Source organism: Euprymna scolopes, chromosome 11 (assembly GCF_053919585.1).
Source record: "Euprymna scolopes isolate OS-2025 chromosome 11, ASM5391958v1, whole genome shotgun sequence".
NCBI lineage: Eukaryota > Metazoa > Mollusca > Cephalopoda > Sepiida > Sepiolidae > Euprymna > Euprymna scolopes.
The window spans coordinates 94366742-94389835 of NC_136492.1; positions in this window are offsets into that span (position 1 = coordinate 94366742).

The window sequence follows — 23094 nt, forward strand, 5'->3', positions numbered from 1 at the left end:
TTTTTCTTCAAAATCTTTGGATTCGGCATTAAATAACCCGAAAAGTGTTGATATGCCGTAAAACAAAAACAACCAACCAACCAACCATTATTAATTTTGTTTTCTTATCTTTTTATCTTTCTCACTCCCTATTTTTCTCTTTATCTGTCTGCCTCACTCTCGTTCTCATCTGTCTTCAAACAAGAAGAGTTAACAAACGAGACTTATCCGTGTATGCGAAACGCCTAGCTAGTTGAAAGCTTTTGTTGAAATTCTTACAATGAGTTCTATTTTGTGCAATCTGCGACAACGAAATTTCGCTGACAAAATTAAATGCTTTTGGTATTACTCTAATATAAGCTATAAACTGGACAAAACTGCCTGAAGCTGTATTTCTCTTCCAGCTAGACAGTTATAACTCTGAAATAATTAATATGTATCTATATTGCATATTTCATGGCAATGATATGATTCGAAGTAAAGTATAGCAACATTTCGCTATGTGCGATTGTTTGTTTGCGATGTTTAACGTGCTGTATTGAGAAGGTTCTACAGAATTCATTGTAAAAAGAGACAGCGTATTAGTATGAAACATGAAGGAAGTACGATTTTAAGACAGAAGTTAAATTCAGTTGTTGCCAAGTGTTTAGCTAAGATATATGTTGCCGACAAAAGAGGGCGCTGTTTCCGCATGATTAATTAATTCAGCATAATAAAACGTAATTAACGTTCGTGAGAATTCATTAGGCCAATGAAAATAATTCAAAAGCTCATTTTAATTAAGGAATTAGAAATCCTTGTAATTAAGCACGTAAAACCCAACTTTAAAATTTAAGTCGTCTCCTTTTTAAAACATCTACTAGTATCCTGATTATAGCATTAAAATAATATGGTCACCCCATCTCTTACCATAGGGATAAGAAACATAAGAGGTTACACAAATATAATGTGAATTGAATAGATATCTGATGATGTTGTGAAACTTATCATATAACTTCTCAATTCATATCTAGATAACTTATAAAATGTAATAGAGATGATTTGTTTATATTTTGTTAGAGGGATTACTAAAATCATACGTAGTTGTATAAATGCGATTTGTTGTGGGATTAGAAGAAATAGCATTTTTATGGTGCTGGGTTGTACCGAACTGCGATCAAATTGTAGTGTCTGTTCTGTCCTAGTCTAGAAAACAGGAAACGTTTATAGACTGAAACCATTTTTGTTTCACGTGCTTCTAATTGAGGAGCTCGATCTTCTTCCGATTAAAGACCGACCGCGTTTACGTTTAAGATGGAATCTGGTGTGATTCGTAGGCGTTGCACTACATTGAGATGATGTCGATATTTTTATAAGAGATTGGCAGTATATGAAATTTTAAATATATTAGTTTCTAACGAAATAAGAAAAAAACACCAATTCATACTTTTATAGAGCCTATACCGGTTGGTGTCAGGCCTTACCTGGTCGTAAAATACGCTTAATTATATTTTGATACATAAAAATGTTGTATTTCCTATAACAGGCAATTCGCTATTGCATATTACACACACACACACACACACACACATACACACACACACACACACACACACACACACACACATATATATATATATGTATATATATAAAAGTGAAAGTGTCTGTGTGTCTCTGTGTGTCTGTGTACATTTCCCTACGCAATAACTCTGTCAATTTTTAGTCTACAGTTTCGAAATTTGATATACAGGGTACTGAGATTTGGGAAAATCGATGTGATTGGTTTTTGGACAGAAATTTTGCGATCAAGGGGTCAAAGTTCAACGATTTAACCTTTGAGAACTCTACCAAACCCCTCCTACAATTTTGGGTCTAAACACGTGGAATTTTAGATATAGTTTCCTTGGACATGGATCTTACTTAACAACTTTATTTGAGCCCAAAACAATAAATTTTAAGGGGTCGCAATAGGGGTCAAAGTTATAAAAAATTGACGTTTTTTTTGTTTTGCTCAACATACGCCTCAAAACACCCGGGCAACGCCGGGCACCCATGCTAGTATATATATATATATATATATATATATATATATATATATATTCACACACATACACAACCATACACACATACACACACACACATATATATATATAATATAAAGCTGAATGTGTGTGTGTGTCTGTGTGTGTGTGTGTGTGTGTGTGTGTGTGTGGTCACGAATAGGCTTCTATATGGTTGAGTATTTTAAGAAACTGATTACATATAATGATAGAAGATGTATCGAGACACAGGAATAGGTATGTTTCATCAGGCAAAACGGTGGTTCATTAAAATTGTGGGGTCTGCGTTCGCGCCTCGTCCACAAAGTATGGAAATAAAAAAATTTACAAATCAAACAAAAACATTTACAAGTGTTTTTTGATATAGATGTACATAAGAATACTTTGATAAGTATGTTTTAACTTAAATAGGGATGGTATAATAAAATTGTGGTGTCTGCGTTCGCGCCTGGCCTCCATAGAATGGAAATAAGAACAAATTTTAATGAAGATTTTTCATATCTATCTGCGTAAGTATACTTTGATAATTATGTTTCAGTTTGAAGAAATATGGTATAGTAAAATTATGGGGGTGTTCTTTCACACCTGACCTCCATAGAATGCAAATATGTCACAAAGTTTTACAAGGTTTTTTAATATAGATCCACAGAATATTGTGATAAGTGTTTCAGTGTGAAAAGGTATAGTATAATGAATTATGGGGGTTATCTATTTTATTTTTACTTTCATCATATTTTGCTTTGGTCTTGATATCTCCAAATTCGAAGCTATCTCTTTACAACCCTTCCTTTTCATAACCTATCATACTTTCATAAATCAGAGTCCATTTTCTGTAGGCTGTTTTTGAACCCAACGATGGTAATTTTTTTAGTATATATATATATATATATATATATATATATATATATATATATATACAATATATATATATATATATATATATATACAATATTTATTACGACACTATATATACATATTTCAAGGTCGTACCAGCGGTTTCATTGCGCTGAATAAACCACACACACACACACACACACACTCTCTCTCTCTCTCTCTCTCTCTCTCTTATCTCTCTCTCACACACACTCATACACATGCATAAACACACGCTTCCTTCCTTCCATAATGATATGTATTGGCGTCGATTACTAAGTTATGTTTTAAAATTTGAGACTCTGAGTCTTAAACGCCCCTTTAACGTTTTTTCTCTGTTTCTTCATTTTGCGTTGTTTCAGTTTTTCAATGTTGCTGATGAATTTGCGCTGACTCTTTCCAACCTCGTATTGTTGATTCATCGCAATGGAAACATTGGTACGACCTTGAAATATGTATGTATAATGTTGTAATAAATATTGTATCTTCAGCTCTCACATCCACGATCGAGCACTTTATTGGATTTTTTTCATCGCCTCCTGATACGCTATATATATATATATATATATATATATATATATATATATATATATATATATATAGTACTGATTTCAAAAGTACAAAAAAAAATGACTTGGGGGCCTATCAGCAAGAATCCAAACCAAACTATTTCGCAATTCAGCCGTGTTCGCTACCGTTATAACAAGCTTATAAAATTTAACCACATTTACCTGGATTAGTTAACGCGTGCTTAAACTAATAAAAATGTCAAAATTAAAAGAACATTTTCATTCTAACTTGCCGAATTCTGTACGCGTTATTTATCCAACGAAAGATTTTACTTTATATTATGTTATAAACCATTCTTCGTGTATGATTACTATTTTCTTTTAATTTCAGTATTATGTGACCAGTACTTTAATAGTGTATATGTTATATATTTACACACACACAGACATTCATATATCTACTGATTTATTTATATAGACATTAACATATAGAATATAAATTTAGAAAGTTTCATAAGTTTCACTTAACTTACTTGCTGATCGGCGGATAAAAGTGAATAGAATGCGTGTCGAGATGAATGTAAGCATCAATGCAAACGATGCTGTCATTGCTGATACAGCAAAATGTGTGCTAGGTGAGTTCCACGAATGTTTACGCAGGACAAAAAGAATACTACAGACGGAATGGCTGTCAGGACTTGTTGAATCAGTAGGAAGCCGGCGGTGACGAATTGTTGGACTGCGTAATCACTGGTAAGGAGACGTGGTGTCACCACTATGGCAGTCGATGGAATATCACCACTCACATTTCCCAGCAAAAGAGATTAAACATCTACAGGCAAAGTGGTGGACACCACATTTGGGGTCAGGAAAGGTGTCATCCTCCTTGATTTCTTTGAACAATAGTTAACTGTATACCCTGACCGTTAGGTTGAAACGTTGTAAAAAACTGAAGGTACGGATTACCCGCGTTAGGCCAGATAAAAGGGAAGTATTGTTTACAACACGATAGTGCCAAGCCACACAGAAGTTTTAAGACCACGGAATGTGTCACCCAATATAAGGTCCCGACCTGGCACCGTCAGATTTTCATTTGTTCAGATGTTTGGAGGATGAATAACGTGAGAATCATTTCCACAACAACAACATCATTATCGCAGCCTCGAAAATATGGACAACCTCGGCATGCGCTGACATTTTACGCTGAGTTATCAAAACTCTAGTTCATTGTTAGAAAAGAATGTGAGAATGGTGGTGACTATTTTGAATAATACAATCTGGAGCACAAAAGGTCGCCCGTTTTAATCGTACTGCCCTTGATTTTTTAGCTCTTCAACTGTGTAGGTTAAAAATAAAAGACATAACTTTGAAAGGATTTTCGAGTTCAAAAATATTTTGTTTTTCATAAAATATTAAGAAATTTACTTTGTACTGACAGAAATAATATTGGAAAAAAATGACCACTATTTACGCGACAAAAAATTACAAAACTTTCATTAACACCTTCCATCGTTTTTCTGTAAACCACTCGGTCGATTTAAGCGATATCATGATCGTTATGCTGTATAAGTATGATTTAAGCAACTATCACTGAGATTAAGTTAAGTGTTAACAATATTCTGCATTCATAACACCACTTAAAATTCATCAAACTTTGTAATCACATTATTTTCCTTATGTTATAGTGATCTACTATACTGCGTCGCTACATAAACTGTTTCATATAATAATAATAATAATAATAATAATAATAATAATAATAATAATAATAATAATAATAATAATAATAATAATAGTAATAATAATAATAATAATAATAATAATAATAGTGTTGGTATCACACAGTTTAGTTATAAATATCAAGAATTATTGAAATATTCGTATTTACTCGCAATTTAATCTGAGACATTCGATAGTTTGATGTCCTGTAGATAACGCTCACAATGGTAGAGTGTTGTTTGGAGAAATATCAATATTCTAACAGGTTGGCCTTGCCAAATTCTGATTTCAAATCGCGACGTGAAACTGTAAATATAATCCATTGGGGGTAATTATTCGCCTTGCCCAAGAAACTGTGCTCAAGACACACAAGACAAACAACTCTGTTTTTATTAAATCAGCATAGAACTGCTAGACTGAAACTTTCAACATTAAAGCGGATTTTTACAAATATCAACCAAGATAATTATTTGATTAACAGGTTTCCCCGAATCGCCATTGAAGACCTATTTATTACATGCAATCATTGGCATACAGCTAGTCGATAAAATAAAGAATACATAAATTCCTTTCGCTTCCTTTCTTTCTGACTCTTTCTCGACAGAAAAAATAAAACCGAACCAATCGATAAGAAGAAATAACTAATCAGTAAGAAAACGAAGACAAAAACGATCGCAAGACAAAACTAATCTATAACAATAAAAGGCACATATCTTTTTCCATCTGTTTCAGGCTTAATAAAAATGATAAAGCAATATTTCTGTCTATATAAAAAATTAAATTAACTCTTTCCTTTTTCGTTATTCTCAGACATTATCCGTAAAAATCTTGTTTCTTTGTTATTAAATTTTTAATTTGTATGCGTGATAATACATTCTTTTTGTTATTACCATTTGTCTCTTTATTTTCTCAGTGAATTAACTTTATATACGTATTCGAACACATTCGTGTATTTTATTATATAGATTCATTCAAATTGAAAGTATTTCATAGTAACTGAACAACTCATATACGTTAGATGAAAATATGTCATAATTATAGTTTTTACACTTAAGTCTTTTTGCGTTTCCTGATATGCTTTCTTTTATATACGCTTCAATATTTAGATTTTAAAACGTATAACAAACTGTACCTATAACAAAACATACACATATCTCAGGACTTTCTGCATTGCAATAACTGGATATACTTCTACAAGTACCATGCATTCTGTGACAACAAATTGGAGTTCAATGAACTTCCTCATTTCTTGTATTTTATGCTGTTTCTATTTCTGACATTTAACCTTTTACCGTTTTGAACAATTTGTAATCATTTTGCATTGATGTAATTTATCGTGCAGGTGTCACTGATAAATAGGTACAAAAGTAGCTGGTTTATCATCACTTGACATCAACATGCACGTGCATCTACAACCGATCTGACACGACGCAATGGTATTGAGCGTTCTAAATACAACACCTGATTAAGCATACAAGCCTTTCATGTGGCTTCCTTAAAGTGTCATAGCACGCTAGACACGCACATGTCCGTGACCCGAACATCAAGTCTGACAATAATGCCTCATCATTCTTGTTGTTTTAAAGAAGTATTTGTTCGGAATGCATAGCTGAGTCCGTCAGTTTGACGAGATAAATTTAATTAACAACGGATCGATTGAACAAAAGGACTTTAGGTGAAAAATATTCGAAAGGCATTTGATGTTATAAAAACGTCTTATCGTTTTAGAGCATATCGACCATATTTCGTTATTTCATTCACAAACTAGCATTTATACAATAGATGAGTTAATACCGTCTGTCAAACATGACGGAAAATATGATGCTTCACTAATATTCATGGAAAATAAAATCTCAGTCGGCAAAGTTATAGAAGAAAGAAAGCGCACAAAAACTGAACACTGTTGAAATAAAAAAAAACACAAATAATTAGTAGCGAAAAAGAAAAGAAAAACTCATTATGGAAATAAAGTGAACGATTTCCTTCCAAATTTGACACGTCCGCGTGTTCAATTTACTCCAATTTACTCTTTTATTTCGTTCTTTTCCTAAACACTTGAAAGTAGTTCCTCGCTATATTCTATGTGACAACGAATTGAACCAGAATTTAATCCGAAATTAAATTGGTGCAATACCGACATTTCATGGATTTTAGAAAAGTTTAACCTCGATGTTTATAATATCTAAGGTATTGGGTGGAAATACTTTATAGGATTTGGTCAGTTGCTTATATATGAGTTTCGTATATGTCGAACTAGCAAGGCCACACGGCGTTGCTCGGTAGCGTATAAGACAATGAGAAAATTTTTGAACATGCCTGCTATTCTTCGGATAGAGGAATTTTTGATGTCTATGTATCATTTGGCATCTGGAGCAAAATACTGTTTACCTACCCTAGGACGGATATTACACAACATATGTATGAAATAATTTTAACTTTCTTTAGGACAGGAAATTTAGAGCACGTCTATGGAAAAAAAGTCCTTACTTAGGACGGGTAATGTATTACACATATTTAAAATAATTTACACAATTTTCTGTTGTTCTAACTTGTCTGTATGTCACAGGTAAGAGTTTTTTTTTGTCTTTATATCAAAGTTCTATAGTGAAGAAGCACCTTATTTCTTATATAAATGTCATACTACTCGAATATAATTTTCGGTTTCGATAAATTATGTACGCCACAGGTAAATTTTCTTTGTTTTTCATATGGATACTATACTGTACAAGTACCTTATTTCCTGGGTAGGATACTGTACACACACCTTTTTTTTCTAATTAAAAAAAAATGAAAGAACTCGATAATTTTAAGTAATTTTCTGTTGTGCTACATTTTTTGTGCGTCTAGAGTAAGAATTTGTTCGTTTTTATGCGGGGTTTATAGTGAAGAAGCACCTTATTTCTTATTTAAAAGTCATACTACGTGATTATGTAATGTGATTTTCGGTTTTAATAAGTTTTATGCACGTCTCAGGTAGGATTTTCTTTGTTTTTCCATATAAATACTATAATGCACAAGTACCTTATTTCTTGGGCAGGATAATGTAAAAGTACCTTATTTCATATATATAGATGAAACTACTAGATGATTTTACATAGGTTTCTGTTGTGAAAACTTTTCCGTATGTCATAGGTGAGAGTTTATTTTTACATTAGAGTGCTATAGTGAAGAAACACCTTATTTCTAATTTTAAAAAGTCATACTACTCGAATATATCGCATGAGTTTCGGTTTTGATTACTTTTATGTAGTCACAAGTAAGATTTTCTTTGTTTTTCGTATTGGTACTATATTGTACAAGTACCTTATTTCCTGGGTAGGATACTTTACAAGTACCTTTTTTCTAATTTAAAAATGAAAGAACTCGATACTTTTATGAAAGTTTCTGTTGTGCTAAATATTTTGTACGAAGGGATAAGAAATTGTTTATTTTTTATCTGGGTGCTATAGTGAAGAAGCACCTTATCTCTCATATGTAAGTCATACTACCCGAATATTTAACGTGATTTCGGTTTTAATAACTTATGTATGTCACAGAAAATATTTTCTTTGCTTTTTTCATATGAGTACTATACTACACAAGTACCTTATTATTTGGCTAGGATGTCTTGTACACATAGACACATTAAAAAGTAAGTGATCGTTGTATGTGATTTTTGGAATAATACATCTATACAATATACAAACATACAGTACATAAACTTTATAATGATCAGTTAATTAGTTTAGGAGCGAATCCAATACATACAAATATATAATCATATACACATACTAAACACCCATAATGATCGGTTTATTAGTTTAGTAGTGAATCCAATATATACAAATATATAAATATATGCACATAATTAAAATTCATAATGATCGGTTAATTAGTTTAGGAGTGAATCGAATACATAGAAATAAGCATATGCACATAATTAAAGATCATAATAATCAATTAATTAGTTTAGGAATGAATCAAATACATAGAAATATATAATCATGTACACATAATTAAAATTCATAATGATCAATTAATTAGTTTAGGAGTGGATCCAATACATATAAATATATAAACATATGCACATAATTAAAATTCCTAATGATCGATTAATTAATTTAGGAGCGAATCCAATACAAAATACCACTACTTGATCTATTTACGTGATTTTTCGAATATGACAAATAAGCGATATACAATATATCAGATATATTTGGAATATGACATTTTCGTTACGAACATCACAAACATTCTTCTATATTTTTTTAAATAAAAGTGCTCTTGTGTAATTATTACATAATAACATTTAAAAATCAAGAATATCGGAATGTAAAAAAAAGAAAGGAATGATAGAGCTCGAAACCGTAACACTGGTGTTAGTAAGCAGTTATGCTATACACTGCACCAAAGGAACAAGTAGCTTAAGATCGTTATGAAATATCTACACGAGGAGATGTCTCTTTTACACAATGTACGCATGCGTACAGTGACGACATTGTGCTAGGGATGTCAAGTTGTCATTTCTTTCAAGTTTGAACCCTGTTTTTGAATCCCTTAGCAATTTTTTTTTACCCTCTAATCAAATTCTACACCAAAAATGCAATCTTTTGAGCTATTGTACGCCGTCCAACGACCATCCGTCTGGGAGGAGATACAATTTGAAAAACGGAGACAAAGGCACACACACAAACATAGGCTTAGTGAGATTTATATTAGATAATCAAGTTTAGATTAATTGTTTGTCTTGTTAGTAGCGAAACAATGTGTTTTCTTCTTTACTTATTCTGCAACGTCATTAATTTTCCTTTTAATTAGGTTCGAGGTGTTTTATTTTCAAATTTGATCTTAACTTATTCTATCATGCTATCTTCAAAGTCATCAAAGTGTGGATTATGTTTGAGTGGGATGAAGCTTCAGTCCATCGAATTTTGTTGCTTTTCTTTCAAACATTTTTGCTCTCTGAAGTAGTTAATTAGGGGTTTTATAGGATTCATCAATAGAGTTGTTGTGTTGAAGCTGTTATTAAATTCATTTCATAGGAGTAAACCTCTCATCTTGCACCTTTTAGGAAAATGTTTATCTTGTATATTTGTGTGCGAACAATAAATGTTGTAAAATAAAACTATATATATATGTGTGTGTGTGTGTGTGTGTGTGTGTGCGTGCGTGTGTGTGTTATGTGTGTTTTGATTTTTAATTTAGATCAGGGGAAGATAATTTTAATATAATCTGCTGTTTTAACTATAGATTGAATTAAATTCAGATATTACAGATTCTCACACTTCAGCATCAAATAAAATATGCAACGATATGTCAATATCATAGTCAACATCGCCTAACACTATTCCTTATGCAATCTCTTTTTGTAACATAGACTAAACACATCTCATCAGTGTTGACAATGTAAATTCATGTTAAGTTACCTATGATAGGTTCCAATTCACTGATTAGATACTCATAATTTTAACTCTTAGTGTTATCAAGAGACTATTTAGAACTAAAGATACAATCTCGTTTTTTATTTTTCAAACTGCTTTTTTGTATATTTTGGATACTCTACGCCAGTTAGTAACAATTGAGTTAGCTAGTGTGAATGTTGTTCTCTTAATGCATCTCAGGATTACCGAGATCGGTATATAAACTCATTCTGCTGGTTGAATGAAAGACAGTGTAGTAGGCAGGTGCAAAGAATCAAACTCCCCAGGCAAAAAAAAACAAAACAAAAAAAAACAGAAGTGAAACGATGACATGGCGCCAGGTTTTAGAGTTAGAAATATATAGGGTTTGAGCAAGCCATACGAACGAGACATTCTAATAATGTAGAATAATCTAAGTCGAATGTTATTGATCCCAGTCTGTCTGCTTTCCACATTTCTCAAGGTACGTTAAAAAGTAGTGTTTCCCCATAAGTAAATTCGCTTTAATAAGACATTCAGGAAACTCAGCGAATGTCACCTTGTATCTTTTATGCATGCAAAGTTTTATTCATCTAAGACATAGAGATTCACAACTATCTGACGATACGGTGATCATGAAACGGCGACGAAGAAGAGAATAATAAAGCATCACATGAACATGCCGTGCATGTATGTATGAAGACTTTTATTTATTATTATTGATCGCGCGTTATTAAAAACGTAACACTATGTTAATATATTAAATCTCCACACGCGTATTGCAATAGATATATACCATTTAGTCTCTATCAATAATATCATGAGACTAATACATTTGTACATATGTGTGTTTCCCGAGTCAATTTTGCTTTGAAAATTAGACAATGAATTATTATCTTTATGATTTACACTTCCATGAATATTTATTGAAATAAAAATAATGAATTTTGAAATGTAACTGAAGAAATAATCAAATAATAACGTTGATCGATATTCAAGATGTGAAGGTACTGTCTGACAATTTTCTGCTGCCTTACTAAAAGCAGTGCCGTTTGTTTTGTGCGCCTAGAGCATGATTTCACAAGCGAGCCGGACAATTACCCCCAGTGGATTATATTTACAGTTTCGTGTGGTGATTTAAGAACAGAAATTGGCACAGACAACCTGTTAGAATATTGATATTTCTCCAAACAAGAACTTGTCAATAGTGAACATAATCTACGCCAAACTATTTAAAAAAAACAAACGAAATATGAAATATCTCTTAAAAAAAGCAATTTTACTAAACAAATTTAACTAATTTAGTTACGCAAATAAATCCAAATTCATTTCGGTTTCTATGTAAACAAGTTAGTAATTATACAATGTAGCTAGCAGTTGAAACGTGGAAATGAATCACAGTAAACTTTCTTGAAATTTGTAAAGCTTTTGAAAACATTTAGGATGTTTAATATAAAGTTTCCTTTTACTTTTCTCCTTTTCGAAATAACCAGAGTAAGACACAAGGTTTGTTTTTGACGTAGGAAAAAATCAAACTTCTCACTCTTGATAAGAACAAAGATAGTAATTTCGCCTCTCAAGAAGAATTAAACCATTCACTGACTGAAGACAAAAACTTAGGTTCATTTTCAGAAGTTATATCACAGAAGGTTAACACAGTATTTAAAAGCGCTTTAAAATACATAGCAAATCAGCATGAATATCGAAACCCTTAGGAATTACTTGCATCCAATAATTTTTTAAATAAATATAAAAATAACAAGAGTTAATATTTGACAAAATGGTATAATTAATCATTTCATGAGGAAACGGTAAATATAATTAGTTTTAACTTTATAAATCTTACTTTTACAAGGAAAAATATGGTTTAATATAAAAAGAAGCGAAGCAAAAATGAAAGTAACTCCGGGTAGATAGTTCTAGAAGTGACTGAAAGATGTCACTAAATTCAATTTTTGAAGCATTTAGTAATCGAATAAGTCAAATTACATTTTTGAACCGGAGTTACCTGCCTTGGATTAACGAGGTTTTTTCTTTTCTGCAGTTCGTTTTTTTTAACGTTGCTCTCGAACTCCGCTGAATCTATTTTCGCAGTCGTGCAAACTAGCTTGAGAACTGTGAAACTGCAGTAAACAATATCGTATTTAAAAAGGGCCATTCAAAAGCTTCGTGCCATTTTGCTACTTGAACTTTTCAAACAGTTAGTTTCTAGTAACTACCTAAATGAATTACTCAGAGTAAAAAGAAATTAAGGGGAAAAACGCCAATTAGTGCTAGGAGCAATTACTGTCTTTCTAGACCATTAGATGAAATAATTCTGCCACATCCATGAAAAGTGCCCGAATGAAATTCATTGTTCATGTGAAATATACACAGCAAGAACACATATTGAGTCCATAATTGCAAAAAACATTCGTTTCTTTCTTTATGTGACTAACATCAAACAATATTTCTATTAACGTAGACATTCTCCTGAGCTGAACACTTTAACAAAAATGTGAATTTTCGAAATAAATCAATTAAGATGAAAACTAGTGTATAGGACAAACCTGGTATTTGTGTAACATTGTTCTTGTTTTTTTCTAACCTGAAATCAGTTACTTACCACATAACTTAATACATACAGTCACGGTCAAAATCATAAGACCACTTAAGAAAGTAAGCGTTTACGCATAATATCGAATTTTTAATCAAACAAATGGTTGAAACAATTGCAAAAAGGGAAAATATGATGGAACAAAATTAAATCTGCTTCATTCGAAACCTTAACCCTGATCTAATAATTATTTTTTTAAAAAACAAACATTTTCACCTGGTCAAAATGATAAGACCAGTACATGGGATAAAATTCCTTCGCAATAAATCGGCTAGTTTTAAAAAAATGAATACGAAAAGCTTTCTATGTTACTAAAAGCAACTTGTTAGTGGATAAAAAACACCTTACTAATGTGACGGGACACCGGACGATGCCGGGTGTCCCGTTCAGCTAGGTGAAGATAAGAATGCTTATGGCCGGGGGGGGCGTGCTGATACTGTGTCAAAGATTAAGACAGGCGTTTATGAGGTTTGCGGGAGACATGGTATCTGTTTTAATGGCGGAAAAAAAGAGATAAGCCTGAAAATGGGAATTTCTCACAAAGAGATTATTTTTCTAGTTGGATCTGGCGAGAATGAGTTTTAACTAACGTAATTGATTCGGACAGTCTCGAGAATTTGGGTTCCAAATGTCTGCTCGGAGTCGGGGACCCGGGGTGTTTTAACTCGGAGACCACCAAGCTAGTTTGACAGATATGTTCACAAAACAATAGAGAAAGGGAAAAGAATAAGAAAATAGGGGGATAGAGAAAGAAATTCACAAGAGAAGAAAGAGGGGGAAATAGAAGATAATGGAGAAAAGGAAGGAAGATGCTTTTGATAAACAACGATCGCCTGCTCGAAAATAGATAGAAGGGTTTTGGCATTGGCTAGCGAGCGAAGCGTACACATCGGCTCTCGCCCCGCCTGGGGTGAGAGGGGCAGAAATCTCAATAAGGACTAACTTGAAAAGATCTTGTTCTTAGCTAGAGAATTAACCTGATATCTCAAGTATACAACCTGCATCACGAAGCGCGGATAACGAAAACACGACTTTAAACAAATGTAGAATGATTGCAAATAATTATTTTATTTGGTTTAAACGAAAATGACCTCAGAGTTTTTTCTTTGTTTTTCGATTGCCGGCATAAGTGAAGATGCAGTTTATTTCAGGTATGCCCTGACGCTAGACGACAAAGACACATACACAAAACCAGAGTGACGGCCGAAGAGGACAATGTTGCCACATGGACTTGGGGTCATGCACGTTTAACGTGCTTTGAGCAGCGGAGGTATGTTTTCCAGTGACCAGTGCGAGTCTGGTCACGCTGGAGGGGTCCACCACTAGACGACGCATGCCCGGGACACGAAAGTGTCACATTCACGTGCCAGTGACATATATCTGTTATAATCTGGTGCCGATGACTATCACGATCTGTTGCCGTGACTCTTGTGTCACAACGTGATGCGCGTGACACGTCCCGTTACACTAAATTATAAATGGCAAAAGGGAAACCATTATCAGAGTTTGAGAGAGGAAGGATGTTTGAGCTTAATAGGGGTGGACTCTCCCAGAAATCCATTGCAAACGAAATGAATTGTAGCAAAACGGTCATCACAATTTTTTTAAGAAATCACAAAAAGAGTCCAGGTTGAGTAAAAACAATAACCCCATCACTGGATCGCCGTATCAGATGAAGTTAAAAAAAAAAACTCCAGTATGAGCTCAAGTCGATTGAAAAGCCAAACAGCAGCAGAATGTAGTCCTAAAACAATCAGAAGGCATCTGAAAATGAAGGGTTTCAATCATTTAAAGCGACTGCAGAAACCACGCCTTCTTGAATAGCACAAAACTAACCGACTTAAATATGCCGCCAAATACCAGACTTGGGATGAAGAGAAGTGGGAAAATGTAATTTTCTCCGATGAGAAAAGGTTTAATCTTGATGGTCCAAATGGATTTCAGCACTATTGGCATGATAAAAATTTGCCCAAAGAGATTTTTTTCAACTCTGCATAGTGAAGGAAGGTCTTTAATGATCTGGGGGGTTTTCTCGTCAGCTGGGACCTTAAAGTTGCAAGTACTGAAAGACCGGCAAACATCATTGAAGTACATTTCAATGCTTGAAAATGCTTCTATCAGGACTGAAGGTTCACGTCTGTGTGGAAGAAATTGGATTTTCCAGCAAGACAACGCTCCGATACACATTTCTCGAGAAGCACGAGAATACTTTTCTTCAAAACATATAAAATTGTTAGATCATCCAGCATGTTCTCCGGACCTCAATCCCATTGAACATCTTCGGGGGTGGATGGCAAAAGAAGTGTTCGAGGATGGAACCTAGTATGATTCGATGAAGGAACTTTCTGATTCAGTTTTCAGTAAATGGGATAAACTTCCTTCGCAACTGATAAAAAACTTAGTCGCAAGCATGCCGAAGAGAATTTTTGAAGTAATTCGTAATAATGGAGGCTATACTAAATACTGAGACACTTTTTAGTAATTTATAATTGCTTTTTGTTAGATAAATTATCAGTGGTCTTATCATTTTGACCAGGTGAAAATGTTTGTTTTTTAAAAAATAATTATTAGATCAGGATTAATGTTTCGAATGAAGCAGATTTCATTTTTTTTTTCACCATATTTTCCCTTTTGGCAATGGTTTCAACCATTTGTTTGATTAAAAATTCGATAATATGCATAAACGCTTACTTTCTTGAGTGGTCTTGTTATTTTGACAAGGACTGTATATATATATATATATATATATATATATATGTATATGTATATATATATATATATATATATATATATATATATATATATATATATATATATAATAAAACATGTGTCCGGGCAAAATTCGACATTATCCATCAATATGGTCTCTTTCTTTTCTGTGACGATGACATTCCTTTTTGAAGAACAACCATTTTTACTATTAGCCATAAATTACCCCTTCGTTTGTTATATCATTCATGGATTGGATACCAATTTTTATTATGTACCATACGTGTCAGCTCTGCAAACAAACAGTAGGAGCTGGGACTGTCCTGGAAGCAAATCAAAGTGCAAGTTATGTAGTTTTTGCATCTTTTCACGGGAGGCATTATTTTGGTAAACGTATTTTTTTTTATTCATAATAAATTTATAAATTTATATTTTAGCGATTTCCACTTTCAAATGTTCTCAAGATGCTATCTGATGTCTGTTATTGACGATTAATTTTTTTTCACGAGATAATCAAATGCGCATTCCAAAATGCAGAATTCAAAACTTTTCCTGCCAATGTGTGCATCATTCGTCGCTCTGGACAAAGTTCACCGGCTAATTTACATTCAGTAAATTGTCGATTTGACTCCGGAGTTTAGAGATAGATTGATGTTTATCACATATTCCCATTTTTCTCGCGTTGAAAAGGTTGCAAACAACGCCCTGAATCGTTAACGCGTTGTTGTTGTTGTTGTTGTTGTTGTTGTTGTTGTTGTTCGATTGTAAAAAAGAGTGACATTCACTTTGAACACAGGTTTCTCATTGACAAATGTTTATATATAATTTGGAACAAACAGCTTTCTGATATATCTAGCTACTCTGTTATTTTACGTAACTTCAACATTCGATCGTACGGAACGAGTTTGTGGACTTTTTTGTCTGTCTGAGACAACTGCCAAATTTGTTAAACCTGTGTGTTCAACGTCACTTGTGCCTGTATAATTGCATTTTAAGGCCAGCATGCTACATCTTAATTATTGCTGACGATCTAATCGAGTCTAAATAAAACTTATCAAGATATTGTTTTTCTTCAGCAGTATTTGCCACATCAGAAAACAATGTCTATGAATACACAAAATTCAAGGTTTTTTTTATTGCCCTGAAAAGTTGCAGCAGTAGCTTTATTCGAATAATTGTTATTCCTAAACTAATAATTCCTGTCAGTCAAACATATACACATACTATTATAATATTAGCACTTCATAAAATTCATCAATTTACATTTCAGACGGAAGAGATTTAGTTCAATATGTTATTAAAAAACAATCTCATTAATTAGATCCAAAATATTATTTATTTTATTTAGTGTTGAAATTTTGTTTAAATTTACTTTTCAAAAAATAATATTTTAATATTAATACAAATAGATGTATACAAGACGAATAATTGTGGATGATAATAAATTGTTGCTGCTCAAGAAACAAATAATGTAGCAAAATATGTTTTTGATTTATAGCATCTGGATATAATGTGTCGCAATGCAACATTTTTCTGTGGGCTACAGAAAACAAGTTTAAAAACATTAATCAGTATCATATGCACAGTTTGAGTATCTTTTTCGCCTCAGCTTTTTGTTGCAAAAACTACAGAGTTTTCAACGAAACGAATGGAATAAAAAAGTAAACATCTGCACACATAGCTGTCACATATTTTACCCGTAACATTGCCGCTTAGTATACAGAAATTTATATCAACAACAAAAAGGGGTGAAACACGAAATGGCATTGAAAGTTAACGCAAAACAAAAATGTCTGTATCAATCCACGCATCATTTACCGATTACTGATCACCAATTAATAGCAGCAGAATCATGTTAAACTTTAAAAAAAATTGCTGAATTCTTGAAAATTATAATTCATAACTGTTTTCTCCAAATTATAATAGCATTATTATGTAAACTAAATTGCTGATTGCGTTCAGTTGGTATAGTTGTCGTCGTAGGGTAAAATTCCACGGCTGTATGTGCTCGATTTTCTTAGCCAGACATAGCTTTTCCTAAACGAACGAAACTGGCACAAACTCGGGAATGCTTGATTGTAAACAATTAGTCAGGAATATGAACAATCTGTGCCAACAACAATGCAGATGGATAATTTACGTTGATTTCATCACCTGTGCATTTTGTTCATATTCATTTCTCAAATCTAAGTATCTCTCAGTTATCCCTGGTTCTGTGTAATCTGACCTGATTAGAGAAACCTGATTTAATTCAAGTAATTGTTTTAAAGATCAAAAGAAAGTATTTATTTATTTGTAAAAGATTAATATTAATTTATTTATTTGTTAAAGATTAATATTTATTTATTTATTTGTAAAATATCAATATTTATTTATTTATTTGTTAAAGATTAATATTTATTTATTTGTTAAAGATTAATATTAATTTATTTGTAAAAGATTAATATTTATTAATTTATTTGTAAAAGATTAATATTTATTTATTTGTTTGTAAAAGATTAATATTTATTTATTTATTTGTTAAAGATTAATATTTATTTATTTATTTGTAAAAGATTAATATTTATTTATTTGTAAAAGATTAATATTTATTTATTTATTTGTAAAAGATTAATATTTATTTATTTATTTGTAAAAGATTAATATTTATTTATTTATTTGTAAAAGATTAATATTTATTTATTTATTTGTAAAAGATTAGTATTTATTTGTAAAAGATTAATATTTATTTATTTGTAAAAGATTAATATGTATTTATTTGTAAAAGATTAATATTTATTTATTTGTAAAAGATTAATATTTATTTAATTGTAAAAGATTAATATTTATTAATTTATTTGTAAAAGATTAATATTTATTTAATCGTAAAAGATTAATACTTATTTATTTGTAAAAGATTAATATTTATTTATTTGTAAAAGATTAATATTTATTTATTTTAAAAGATTAATATTTATTTAATTGTAAAAGATTAATATTTATTTAATTGTAAAAGATCAATATTTATTTATTTGCAAAATCTCTATTCATTTATCACTTTTTTATTAACATAAAAATCAATACTAGTCTTATTTAAATCAATACTGCAACAAAATAAGTGGAAACACTTTATTCAATGATGGTGATTTAAATGCATAATTTGCATAACTATTTAAAACAGTCAATAATAAATTAATGTTTCGTGTTATTAATTTGCCATTTTCTTGTCCTGTATTACTATATATATATATATATATATATATATATATATATGTGTGTGTGTGTGTGTGTGTGTGTGTGTGTGTGTGTGTGTGTGTAGTCTTTGAAGTGTTTAACCTTTAAAACTCTACAAACAAATTTTTAAAAAAATTTACCATTCATTAGAAAACCATCTAGTCAACAAGTCATTTAATCACCTGCAATCACTGCATCAACTCGCTCTCGAAGTTACTATAGTACTAATAATTTATTTTTAAGGGATCATCAGTTGTTTACCATGAAACACTGTTTCGGGGATTTAAAAACAAAACAGTATATTACATCATGGCTCCCCAGCAGTGTTGATCGAATACCACCTCCCTTAATCTTAGGAAGAAGACATGTTACAAACATTTGATCCGATTTCCTATTCTTAATTGCAGTTACTAACCTTTTCATGCTATACAAATGAATTTCTTAACTGTGTGATTCATCAAATTCCAAATTAAAAATGGATTTATTTTTTAATTTATCAGTCTTGTATTTATAAGATTAGGATTAATCCATCACTCCCACTATGATTAGTATTTTGTATATTTAGATTCTTATTTATTTAAAATTAAATATATAAAGGTTAAAAAATGTTATACATATATACATTTTTTTAAAATTTATTATATTAAATTATAAATACATTTTATACATTGCTAATATAGTTTTGGATTTTCTTTATTAATAAGTCTGGTTAATCTTAAACGATTCAAAAGCATCAGGATAAACAACAAATGCTTTATTTAAATGTTTAAATATTTTATTTTTATCCCCACCTTGTTTTATAATCCTTATTACTAAGCTAGACACTGGTGGTATATAATCTGTTAATTTTAAAGTAACGCGAGCTATTCTAAAAAAACATAAAAGCAGGGCAGGTACTATCTTTATGCGGCATACAAACTATTTTAAAGGGGGAAGCGTTTCTTTTATCAAATATTTTAAAAAGAAAAATCCCATCCACAATTTTTATATCTAAATCCAGAAATGTAGCCAGTTTTCCTCTATGTCCACAATTCAATTTTAATTCGTTTGGATATATAAGGTGCTTATTTTTTTCGAATTCATCATAATCGTTTATACATATAAGGTTATCTATAAATCTCCGACACCAATGAAAGTTATATATTTTAGATATATCAGTTTTTAATAGTGATGACATTTATATATATATATATATATATATATATATATATATATATATATATATATATATATATATATATATATATATTATATATATATAATATATATATATATAATATATATATAATATATATATATAATATATATATATATATATATATATATATATATATATATATATATATATATATATACTTGAGTCTATGTAAATACAAATTTGCCCAAAATGGTGCAGGATCCAATCCGATATATATATATATATATATATATATATATATATGTGTGTGTGTGTGTGTGTGTGTGTGTGTGTGTGTGTGTGTGTGTGTGTGTGTGTGTGCGTAGGTATGTATGTGTGTGCAATTGTTTCCTCGATATTTACTGTAATTAAAGCTATTTGATAAAAACTATTAAATTACTACAGCTTTTCTTGCAATATATTTTCTAAACTTTCAAAGACGATGATGTAAATAAAAACTAACATAGCATCAAAAGAAAGATATACCGACGTAACATATGCAACAAGATTATATATAGTGATTAGAGAGGGTGTGCTCGTCTGCTCACTCTGTCCTTCTCTTCTTTCTCTTCACCATTCCCCCTCTCTCCCTCTTTCTTCAGATTGCGATGCCACCGTTTAGCGAAATTTACGAAGCAATAATGCGTTAGCAAATTAAGTTAGTGTTATAGTTGGAATGTGTAAGAAAATTAAGCACTTAAAGGAAAACGTGAACTGGCGTACACACTCCCTATAATAAATTATTTATTTATGTAAAATAATGAATGTGACATCCGATAGTTGTTCGCTAATTACTGGAGTGTCGATTATTTTATTGATTGATCCATGTCTAATTTTACACAAAATTTAATCTTTTTTTAAAAATAAGATGAAGTTAGTATGCCTCCGGCTTTTATTTCATAGTGTTCGCTAATAGAATCTTCACTAATGTAATATGTTTCAAATGTCTTTATTTACTGGTGTGTGGCTTTCCTCTTTATCCCCTAGAAAACAGGCGCTTGATTCGAAAGTTTTTATATTAGAGAGCGATTCTATTAAATTTCGATTTTTATTGCTTTTGTATTAATCTGTGGTCGCCAACTAACCGGTCCCTTTGGCAACTGTTCGTGTTATTCTGCTCAGCCCTTTAGCCTAACTCTGCGTTAAAGTGTTTTGCGCGTGCGCACTCCTCGCTGAGTCAGATAATCTAATATGCAAAAATATTCAGGTTTTATCAGTCACACGATTGGAAACGAAACAAAAATAGAGAAATCAATTTTCTGGCATCATATCTGTCCAATTTTCGATAATTTGCGGATAAATAAACGAGTTTTTTTTTTCATTATTCTTCTAGTCATCGGCATCAATTCAATTTTATTCTTATCTACTTTTAAAAAGGTTTTTGTCCCAGGACATCGGTATATTTTGTTAAACAATTCATAAATAAAGGTGAGATATTCTGTCAAGGTTAGTATTGTTTATAAACTGTTGATGTAATATACAGTTATTCCGTCTATTTTCATAGTTTATTTTCTCGTTCAAACACACATACATTTATATCATATTATCACAGGATTCTGACTTATTACGGAGGATAACAAAAACAAGATAATACAAGTAAAACCTTCACAGCAAGAACTCGTCTTCCATTAAAACTGTAAAGTAATATCTTCTATTCATTTGTGTGCCTACATATAAGCTAATTTTTTATTAACAGAGTTAAAAAAAACCCAAAAAACTTTCAACCTGTACAACACGTTACCGCAAGAGTATTTCCAATATACTACAATAGTATTGTTTTCAAGTCATACGTAAACAATCTACGAATTAATCAGTTATAAATACTGTAATAGTAATGTCCAATCATTCACCGGATCAATTTCATTAATCCTGATCCTTTAGTAATTTTTGCCCTTGGTAAATAATGAATTATTAGTAGTAAATACAAAGAAATTTCGAATAAGTAATTTCTTCAGTAAACTTAAGTATAGCAAATTGTTTTTATTGTTCACCAAAAAGAAAAGTCAGGGTAATACTAATTTCACTGTATATATATATATATATATATATATATATATATATATATATATATATATATATATTGTAATTTCACTATTTATTTTTGTTGCATACACACACGAAAAATTAACAGGATTTTCTCAAAACTAACGCAACTCTGAATAGTTCTGGGGCCTTACTAATTAACAGGGCTATGGCAACAGAATATTCTTATCGTTGTATTGACTATCCAGTATATATCATTCACAGTAAGACACAGTTAATCAACCGAGAACCACATCAATCCATATAAAAACATATAAGATATCAACGGCTACACATTCGAGAGTCAAAACAATGAAAAGAATACGCTGTTGGCCGCACCCTACTAATAATTAAAACAACTGTTAGGATAGATTCAACTTAATTCATCAACATAGTCTCCTTCTAGGGTGATAAACTGATTCAAATGATTCTTTAACAATTCGATGGGTTTTTTTTTGGGGGGGGGGGTTGTAGAACAATTTCTTTAATCGCAACATACGCTTCAGTTTCCGATATCACTGCTTTATTGGACTCAGATTTATTTTTCCGAAATATATTTTTCAGAACTGTAAACAACCAGAAGTCAATGGGGTCAAATCCGAAAAGAAGAGTAGGTGTCGACTTGTAACACAGTGCATTTTTCTGATGAAAGAACACTTTCTGTTTCTTCATTTGTGGCCGGTTTTGTGATTTCGTCATTTTCTTGCGCGAATTATACTATATAATATTCACTATTGTTAATTCTTCCTTTTTTAATGTAATCGATGAACTGCATACCTTCCCCTCTCAAACACAGAGGCCAAAACCTTGCTTGCTAATGTTTGTGTCTATGGTCGCATTTAGTGGGTTCACCTACTACTTTAGTCTAAATTCAAATATA